This window comes from Bidens hawaiensis, unplaced genomic scaffold, assembly GCF_021521415.1.
Source record: "Bidens hawaiensis isolate Kalapana, Puna unplaced genomic scaffold, B.hawaiensis_p1.1 tig00025205_1, whole genome shotgun sequence".
NCBI classification, from domain to species: domain Eukaryota; kingdom Viridiplantae; phylum Streptophyta; class Magnoliopsida; order Asterales; family Asteraceae; genus Bidens; species Bidens hawaiensis.
The window spans coordinates 11228-22454 of record NW_027494020.1 but is presented as its reverse complement, the minus strand read 5'-3'; positions in this window follow the sequence as shown (position 1 = coordinate 22454).

The window sequence follows — 11227 nt, the reverse complement described above, 5'->3', positions numbered from 1 at the left end:
TTTCGCAGGTTAAGGCTTACATGGAGCAGCAGAACAAGACCAACCAGAGGATCCTTCGGGAGATTGAATATCTCAAGAAGACTAAGAGGCCAGTGGAGGATCAGACTCCCTTGGTGCCTAGGATGTTGGATTTCACCACTCCAGGATCCTTGGCTCAGTTCACGCAAGGATCATCTATCCTCCAACAAGGATCCATGGGTTAACAAACTCAAGGATCCTCGATCTTTCACCCAGGATCATCCACCTTTAACCAGGGATCCATGGGTCAACATGTTCAGGGATCCTCAACTTTTCAGCAAGGATCATCTATCCTTCACCATGGTTCCATGGGTCAACCAGCCCAAGGATCCTCAACCTTTCAACAAGGACCATTGATCTTTCGACCAGGATCTTCCGAATCATATATTCAAGGATCCTTCAACTCTCAACCACTAGGATCCTTCGTTCATAATCAAGGATCCTTCTTTCAGGATCAAGGATTCCCGGGGGTTCAACATCAGCGATCCTCTGAGGTCCATGAAGGAGATATAATCCCCATGCAGACCATAGCTTCTGGTGGACCAACTCCTGTAGCAGACGCTTCTTATCTCAGCCATTCTTCCAGAATGCCGACCTTTACACAACAAAGAGGTAATACATATTATCCTATATCCTAAATGCTAATCGTGGTTCCATGCAGGATGCAGGTATCAACCAAGCCATGGCTAAGGAACTGCAGAAACTAAAGGATATGATATCCAGCGTTCCTGGGGTGATACGTCCAATCCCCGAGATACCGGGGGGAAGCCAAAAATTGTCCAGATTTGCTCCACCAATTTGTGACGCTGAAATCCCGAAGCGATTCTAGACCCCCAACATGAAGACTTATGATGGGACCACTGATCCTGAGGAGCACGTTGCTCAATATAGAGAGCGGATGGAGAACAATCCAATCCTTGAGAGACTCAAGGAGGCTTGTCTGTGCAAGGGCTTCGGATCTACACTGACAGGATCTGCGTTAAAATGGCTGCTAAGTCTTCCTCCCTTTTCAGATACTTCTTTCTCACACTTAGTTAACTTGTTCAACAGTCAATTTTCCTGTAGTAGGAAATTTGAGAAGTTAACTAGTGATTTATACCGCATTATCCAACCTAGTGATGAATCCCTTAGGGATTTTGTTACGAGGTTTGGCAGAGAAGCTCTGGAAATCCCTAATCTTGACATAGCTACCGCTGTTGAAGCATTCAAGATGGGACTTTAGAGGGGCTCCCCATTTTATGATGATTTTGTGATAATTCCTTGTAGGTCCTTAGATGAAGTAAGGAACAGAGCACTAAGGTTCATACGGCTGGAAGACGACAAAAGGATCCAAGAACGATTGGGGGCTCAGACGAAGTAAGAATCCCCTGATAAGAATAAAGGATCCTCATACAGAAACAACAACTCCAAGCCGTACACCAAATTCAACAATCAAAACGTACGAGCAGTTGAAGAAGGAGATGATTATGAAGATTATCCCATCATCTCAGAATATTGCTTCTCTATAGATACCCATGGCTTGATTTTTGCCATTAAGGATCTAGGGGAGAAAGCAAGGTGGCCCCGAAAAAACAAAAAGTCAACCACCTTCAAAAACAAGTCCAAATGGTGTGCCTTCCACGAGGATTTTGGCCACATGACGGATGATTGCATCGGTTTGAGGAGGGAAATTGGATACCTCCTGAGCAAGTGTTACTTTAAGGAACTCTTGGGAAGGAAAAAGTCCAGGATCCTGAAAAGGTTCCTCAAAAAGCAACTCCGCCCCCACCAGATGCTCAAGTGATCAACTTCATCTCCGGAGGATCGGACATATGCGGCACTTCCTTCTCCACAGCTAAGAGGCTAGCTAAATAGACCAAGTTGGATAACGGGGAACGACCGGTTATATCCACCACTTTGACGACTGACAAAAGGATCTTCTTCGATGAAGAAGATAAATCAAACATCTAGGATCCACACCACGACAGTTTGATTGTCCTTTTATTTATTGCTAACCATTATGTACGTAGGATCCTGGTAGATGGTGGGAGCTCGGTCAATATCATCCAACATGATGTTCTTCAGAAGATGAACATACCAGACTGGGAGATCATCCCGAGGACATCGGTGCTAGTTGGTTTCAGTGGATAAACCAAGAAGACATTGGGGGACATTAACCTCCTAATATACATCGAAGGATTAAATTCTTATCAAAGATTTTGTGTTATTGATAACCTTTCTTGTTGCAATGTTATTTTAGGCAGGCCTTGGTTACATGGGATGAAGGCGGTGGCCTCTACTTACCATCAATGCATTAAACTCCCTACCCCTTGTGGAGTAGTAAGGATAGACGGTGATCAGGTGGAGGCCAAGAACTACTATTCTTCATCAATGAAGCCGACAGGCAAGCAAACTATAGTATAGCAACTACAACAACATCCTAGGGACGTACTGGAAGCTCGGGAGAAAGACATAAAAGAAGTATCCATGGATCCCGAGGATCCAAATGTAAAGGTGTTCCTAGGATCCAGTATCCCCAACAACATCGAAGAGGATATAGTATCCTTCCTAAGGCGAAGAAAATCCACCTTTGCCTTCATATATTCAGACATGACAGGTATTTCTAAGGAGGTAATTACTCATAAGTTAGGCCTTGATATATCTGTTAAACCCGTCCATTAGAAGCGAAGGAAATTCTCTCCTGAGAGGAACGCGATCATACAAGAAGAAGTTGAAAAACTTCTTAAGGCCGATATGATCAGAGAGGTTAAATATCCTCGATGGTTGGATAATGTGGTTGTTGTTTCTAAAAAACATGGAAAGTGGAGGGTGTGTGTCGATTTTACTGATTTAAACAAGGCATGCCCCAAGGATCCTTTCCCGTTACCACATATAGACTCCATGGTGGATGCAACGGCAGGACATGAGATGCTTACCTTTATGGATGCTTCTTCTGGATTTCAACAAATTCAGATGGAACCATCTGATCAAGAGGATACAAGATTCATGACAGCTACCAGCATATACTGTTATATTACTATCCCGTTTGGACTAAGAAATGCAGGGGCAACATATCAAAGATTAGTCAACATGATGTTCAAGGATCAGTTATGCAAGACTATGGAGGTTTACATAGACGATATGGTGGTAAAGTCAAAGAAAGCTGAGGATCACCTCAGAGATCTGGAGGAAGTGTTCAATATCTTTGATCAATATAACATGAAACTAAACCCGTCAAAATGCCATTTTGGTGTTAAGGCCGGAATGTTTCTAGGATATATGGTGACCAAAAGAGGGATAGAAACAAGCCCTTGGGTAGATAGAAGCCATCATCAACTTGAAATCTCCTGCAAATGCTAAAGATGTCCAAAGACTGACAGGAAGAATAGCTGCTCTCAACAGATCATTTCCAGATCCTTCGAGAAGTGAAAAGATTTCTACGACATTCTTAGGAAAAATAAGAAGTTCCAATGGACCGAGAAGAATGAGGCTGCACTCAAAGCCTTGAAGGATTACTTATCCTCAGCTCCAGCTCTGATGAAGTCTGTGGATGGAGAATCCTTATACCTGTACCTAGCTGTCTTAGAAAATGTTGTAAGTGCTGTCCTTGTGAAGGATCATGAAAGTGAAAAACATCCCATTTATTATGTAAGTAAAAGTCTTTTAGATGCAGAAGCCAGGTATTCTCATTTAGAAAACTTAATTCTTGCACTTATTATGGCTTCTACAAAATTAAGACATTACTTTGAACACACACTATTATTTTGAGAACTAACTATCCTGTTAAGAATGTTCTTAGAAAGCCAGAATTTTCAGGAAGGATGGCCAAGTGGGATGTGAAATTAAGTGCATATGATATTCAGTATGAGCCCAAAACAGCCATCAAGTCACAAGCACTCGCAGACTTTGTGGCAGATTTCAGTAGCGACATGCAGAACGAGGCTGACTTGGAGGTTCAACAACTAGAAGAAACCAAGGATCCTTGGACTCTCTTCACAGATGGAGCTTCCAATGTAAGAGGAACAGGATTAGGTAACCTACTGAAATCGCCACAAGGGGACATATTACTCATGTCTATAGCCTGTGAGTTTCAAGCAACGAACAATGAGGCAGAGTATGAAGCTCTGATCGCAGGTTTGCAATTAGCTAAGTGCATGAGGATCATGTATCTTCAAGTATGTATAGATTCATTATTGATTGCTAACCACTTTAATGGCTCATATACTGTTAAAGGAGAAAAACTAATCAAATATCTAGATGTTGTGAAGGAACTAGAAAAATCCTTCGAATTATTTAGCATTGTACAGGTACCAAGGGAAGAGAATGCTGGGGCAGATGCCTTGGCAAATTTAGCCTCATCTTTGAAGATTCCAGAAGACAGGAAGATCCCAATTATCCATATACTCTCACCAGCAATAGGAGAACAAAAAGTTGGGGAGATAACAACTGACAAACAAATCGTACTTTGGGATCCATCATCCTCAAACAACCAAGGATCCTGGACCCTCCTAATCAAAAAATACATTCAAGATGGTGAAATCCCAGCCACAGAGAATCCTAAATCTTTCAAACTCAAGGTATCACAGTATATTTTATTATATGATTGTTGTATAGGAAATCTCTTGCAGGTCCATACTTGAGGTGTATCGAGGATCCTGAAATCCAAGAGGTGCTTAAAGACTTTCACGAAGGTAATTGTGGTAATCGCACTGGAGGTAGAGCCCTATTTTCAAGGATCCTGAGAACAAGATACTATTGGTCAACTATGAAGAGAGACGCCGTGGAATATTCAAAGAAGTGTGATGCTTATCAAAGGCATGCAAACATCCTACATCAACTAGCAGAACCTATGTATCCTATATCCTCGTCATGGTCTTTCATGAAGTGGGGGATGGATATCGTGGGTAAACTACCTAAAGCACCGGGAGGAAAAGTATTCATGCTTGCAATGACTGATTACTTTTCAAAATGGATAGAAGAAGAAGCTTTTGTTCAAGTACACGAAAAAGAGGTGATATCTTTCATTAAAAGAAATATTATTACTAGATATGGTATCCCTTCAGAAATTATTTGTGACAATGGTTCCCAGTTTATCGGGAAAAGAACCACCAACTTTTGTGACAGTTGGAGCATCAAGATGATTACTTCAACTCCTGTGCATCCTTAAGCTAATGGCCAGGTAGAATCAAGCAACAAGATAATCATCAACAACTTGAAGAAGAAACTAGGATCCAAGAAAGGAAAGTGGGCCGAAGAGCTACCTAATGTTCTTTGGGCTGATAGGACAACACCCAAGAATGCAACGGGCCAAACACCCTTCTCATTGGTGTTTGGATCAGAAGCAGTAATCCCTACAGAGATGGTGGTTCCTATAGCTAGAACGAGCATCCGTGATCCTAAGGCCAATAAAGAAATCATTCTCGAAGATTTGGATACTGTTGAAGAACTCAGAGACCTAGCCAACATCAGAATGGCGGCGTATCAACAAAAGGTAGCTGGGGCATACAACAAAAGCATAAGGATCAGAAGATTTCAAGAATGAGATTTAGTTTTGAGGAAAGCCTTCCAAAACACAACCAATCTGGATGATGGGAAGTTAGCACCCAAATAGGAAGGTCCTTATCTGATTAAGTCGGAGGCAGGAAAGGGGGCATATCATTTGCTCACTCTGGAAGGCAACAGGTTACCAAGAGCATGGAATGCTATCCACCTCAAGAAGTATTTCTTCTGATCAGGATCAAGTATCCTTTGAGGATCCATTATCCTTGGAGGATCAAGGATCCCAAAATTGGTAATATCTATCTGATCACTTATTCTTTTCAATTTCTTATTATTAATTCAAGGATAATATATTCTTAAAGATTTGTTTCTTCCAAGTTTTAAGTAACAATGCAGGGTTCTAATAATATGTTTGATGATCAAGAGGTTCGCCACCTCTCCTTTGCATTTTAGGTACTTTACTATATCCCTTGGCCTAGCCCACGATTGGGTATGACCCCCGATGGTCATATCCCCTAAGGTTTAAAGGTTTTCACCTTTCTTATGAATTAGATTTTCTACACTCTCGCCTATAGCGCACGTCATCCAATGTATAGTCCGGGGCAGCGGGACCAGTATACGCTTAGTGGCTGACAATTTCGTTGTCTTCGATTATATGTAGGATCCTACGATTTATGGTAGACGTACCATATCACCGGTTTATAACATTTTCATGTTATCTTACGCTTGGGCTAAATCTCGGTTTGGGTAAGTCCCCAGTTTACATTCGTATCCTTGGGCCAGTCCCCAGTTTGGACTTGTCCCCAGTTTAACATCAGTTTTGGGCTTGTCCCCAGTTCACAGGCTTGTCCCCAGTTGCATGGGCTTGTCCCCAGTTAATTTATGGGCTTGTCCCCAGCTTGTTGGGTTTAATCCCAGTTAATATCATAAGTTGTTTACGACAGGTATCATAAGTTTAATTATAAAGACCGCAAAAGTATCAACACTTATGGACTCAAGATCCTTATTTTATTTCTACAAGGATCGCGGGAGAATCAATATATATGGTAACATAAATATAATTAGATCTTATGGTATGACTTCTACTTATTGATTAACATTTACTGATTTAAATCTTTATAAGTTCTTTTACGAAAGGATCCAAGATCCTTAATTTGTTTTAACAAGGATATTATTTCCTAAAAGCTTTTTATTCAAAGATATTTCTTAGAACTTTCAACAAGATTAAAAATATATCAAACATATTTTCAGAATAAACAACAACATGCAAATAGACAAAAGCTAAGTTGTTATTATTATTATTAAGTCACCTTGATTTAACAAAAGTCGTAACCCGGATTTCACCATTCGAAAAGATGGACCATCCACCTGGGTTAAGTAGGTGGTACTAATTGTTCATAAGTGCAGGAAAATAAAAAACAGGGGCATCAAAGGCTTCATCCCCACAAACAGAGGATCCATCCACCTTTGCTACCCCCGCAAATTGTCTTAAGGATCAGTTATCCTTTACCCTAGTTACTACTGTCTATTACAAACCACAACCATTGTCCATAAAAACATCATTAAACAAAATAAAGAAAATGAGCTCGGGCCTTGTCTTGTATATCCTTCACTCCACTTGCACCTGCTCCACTCGCATCGGTCATCTCACCTTCTTCTTCGTCCTCACCTCCACCCAAGTCAAACAAGGCTTGCTTCCACTGCTTGATGTCCCATGAGGATCTATCAAATGATGGGTCGTTAGCTTCAGTTACCAGCTTGATCCTAGCCTGGAGAACCGATTTAGCTACCCAGATCTTTGCCTCGTTGGTAGCTCAGTTGATTTCATCCTTCATTTGGACCGCGAGTGTGGATGCGTGATCCTCCGCCTGTTTCTTCTCCTTGGTCATTTTGGAGAGAGCCTTATCTTTAGCAGCAGCCATGGACCTCATCGCAGCAAGAGTCTCCTCGTATTCTCCAACAATGTTCTCATGATAGCTTCGAGCAGAGTTAACAGCCTATATAAGAAAATAGGACAAGCTTAGGAATACTTGATCAATAAAGTTAGAAAGGATAGAGGATCCTTACGGTCGAGAGCATCTCGAGAAGATGTTTCTCGGTCTCAAAGGGGTTCTCTGGTTCGGAGATCTTATTCCTCTTTGCTCCTGGCTTGGCTCGGGTTGTGACTGGATGAGGCTCAGGCACTGGAGTCGATTTCGGGGTCTCCTTCTTTGTGAACATGCAATCAATGTCGTCGAGAGAAAACTTGGATGCAGATTTTCCAGACTTCTGAGCACCTATAAACAGTAATTCGCAGATAAGTTTACAATTACTTTTATCAATTTTAAAATTTATTATACTTACTTGACATGTTTGACTTTGAATTTGACTCCTAAAAAGCTTCAATAAACTTGGCTTGAAAGGTTCTGATTGTAGGATCCAGTGACAAGAATTTCTAGACTCTCTCTTCAACTCCAGGAAGCTCGGACAGTAAAGCAAAGTTTTCAACTGCATCAGAAAGGAAAAAAAATGTTAGTATAAGAATCAAGTATCCTATTGTTGCAGCCTAAGGATCCTAGATCCTACCCTTCCAGATCCACTTTTTGGGAAGAGCGGGTCCACCCGGAATAGAATCCTTTTTGACGAAGAAAAATTGATTCCTCCAGAGGGTACCATTCAGAGTAACCTTGGAAATAGGGATCACTTGGCGAGGTTTCGATTTAAAAACAAACGTTTGGAGCCGTGAGTAACCAAGTTGTACAAATAAGCTAACTCCGACAAGCCTAACTCAACACCTTCTTCCTCGATTATCCTTTCTACAACGTGAAGAACTCTCCACAACATAGGCATGGTCTGGATGTAACTGATTCCCATCAAAGTGAAGAAACTTTGGGTGAAATCAGGAAAGGGATATTTGAAGCCTAATAGGAACGGTTGGGCTGGAAAACAAACCCAGTTTTTTGATATGCAGTCGCTGCGGGCAAAGGAATCGAAAGGTCGGAAAACAGTGTTGGCCGGAAAATGTGATCGTATGTCGTCAATTTCTGGATCCGTGAACTTACAGATCTTGAAAGATGGGGCTTGAAGGATACCTTACGAATAGAGTTCGTCGGGGTCGGTACGGTTGGAAGAGGAAGAGGAAGAGGATACAGAAACAGTAGACATGATCAAAGAAAATAAAAGAAGAAGAAAGAAGGATACCTGAGTGACGGCTGGATGTGTGGTTATAAAATGGTTGTAATCATCGCATATATAAGCGGCGTATATTTATGAGTTTAGTGATAATAAACGTCTGACACACATCAAATCATCTCCTGTTTGCAGGGATTTGAATTTCAAAATGACAGTTGTGTTACACTATCACCCGCCATTTTGGGGGCAATTGTTAGGGCATGAATTTTATGTTGAGGATCCATTATCCTTGACTGCCTTATTGATAAGTTATCCTTGAGATATGTCTCAATTTACAAAGGATCAAGGATCCTCGGTATTATTTGTTTACTAATGATTGTATTTAAATGGTGATGTGTTAGCTAGTTATAACGACTATATGACTGAGTCTACCTCAAAGTTCTCTACTGGAAGCTCCCAACAAGTGGTCAATGAATGTTGAAGGAGTTGTGGAAGAGTGGCAGATCATTAGGAAATGTTGTTAGTTTGTATTTTCTTTATAATATCGAGATAACAATCAATTAGATATCACTTGTATTCTCACACACTAGAGCAGAACTCATAATTTTCTCTACACACTAGCATTCATTGTAACATTGATCGTAATCTCCAAAACACTTGTAACCTTTTTTGTGATTAATAAATTGGTGATTGACGAGTTGTCATCACAGGTGTTTTGGACAAAATCTGCTAAGGATAATGTATCCAAATCTGTTAAGTGAGGTATAGTGCTACGCGATAAGAATGAATGTGTAATCGAAATCTGGATAAACACAATGATTTGATCACGAGGGAAAAAACCCTTGATTACGATAATTTTCCTTCAGTCAAAACTTAACAAGGTAATCTTTGGTCGAATCACTTCGGTCAAGGATTAACAAGGTAACTCTTGGTCGGATAGTACGTGATTACAGTAATCTCCAGCACAAAAAACCCCCGGATGGTGAAAACTATCACCATCTAGTATATTGATAAATAAAAGGTATTACAAGTATTGTGGAGTTGATGATAGAGATTACAAAGTAAACTAGTGAATAGAGAGTTAATTGTTTCTTCTCTATTGTGTGTGTGATAATACATGTGTCCTTCTACTCGATCATAACTCGATTATATAAGAAAATACAAATAACAATATTTCATATTATTCCGGAAGTCTTCCACTAGCCACTCCATGACTTTGACCACGTGCAAATAGCCGTCCAGTAGCGAATTAAGTGGAGGACCAGGTCTAGGAACCGTTGCGCTTATTCAAACATCAATCTTTATACGAAATCGTCCATTAACAGCTACATTGAATTAGGATCCTGGATCCATACTCCAGCTAGAGAATACTCCATGAGGATAATTGATGCAAGTACGTCTTAAAGTTGCCTTACCTGTCTAACACATCACCATACTAAACGCAATCATTAGTAAACAAATAATACCGAGGATCGATGATCCTTTATACCCTGATATATATCTCAAGGATAATCTATCAACAAGATAGATAAGGATTAAGGATCATCAGCATAAAATTCATGCCCTAACAATTGCTCCCAAAATGGCGGGTGACAGTGGAATACAACTGTCATTTTGAAATTCAAAATTACTGCGAAAAATGATAGATGGGACGGTTTTGCCAGAATATTTACCATTTAGCCCCCAAGGTTAATTATAACCGTCTATATATGCCGCCTTATATCTTTGATTATAAACATACTTTCATCCGACGCATCAGGTATCCTTCTTACCTTTCTCTCTTATTTTATTTAATCATGTCTTTTGCTTTGTCTTCTTCTTCTCCATCTCCCTCTAAACCTTCTGAACAAATCTCCGACGGTTCCGAGTTGACGAAAATGGAACCCCAATGTCTGCTAGCCAACCCGTCTGCCGAAATCTGCAAACTCACGGATCCAGAGGTCGAAGACTTTCGCATACTGTTTCCTCCGAAAACCCTATTCCGACCCTATGAATCCAGAGTCAGATGTGATGTATATTCCAACGTTTGGGTCTGCTTTCCGGCAACTCCATTTCTGATTGGCTACAAATATCTTTTTATGACTTTCACTCAGAGCTTCTTCGATTATACCGGCATATCCTACATACAGGCTATGCCGATGATTTGGAGGGTTCTCAGCACTATCGAGAGAATCATCGAGGAGCAAAAGATTGACTTCGGTCTTCCGGAGTTATCACATTTTTATACCCTCACTACCTACGGTCCTGCCCGCTTTATCTTCAAATCCAAGCCCCGACAGCCTCACCCGTTATTAAAAGTCACTTTGAACGATTATCTGTGGAGTAATCAGTTCTTTTTTGTAAAACGTGACTCTATACCAGGAGGAGTCGATCTTCCTTTAAAATGGGTTAGAAAGGGTAGGATCCTGGATCCTCAAGAAACTATAGGATCCTTGATGCTTTAACTTGAATTATGAACTTTCCTTTTCTATTTGCAGTTGAAAACTTCACTTCTTTGGGCAAGCTACCTGGCACAGAAGACAAGACAAAACGGTTCCTAGCACTGGATACCGAGATTAGGACCTTTCAAGCACATTTTGTTGAAGGTTTTTGTGACATATCCTCAAGTTTAAGCATGTCA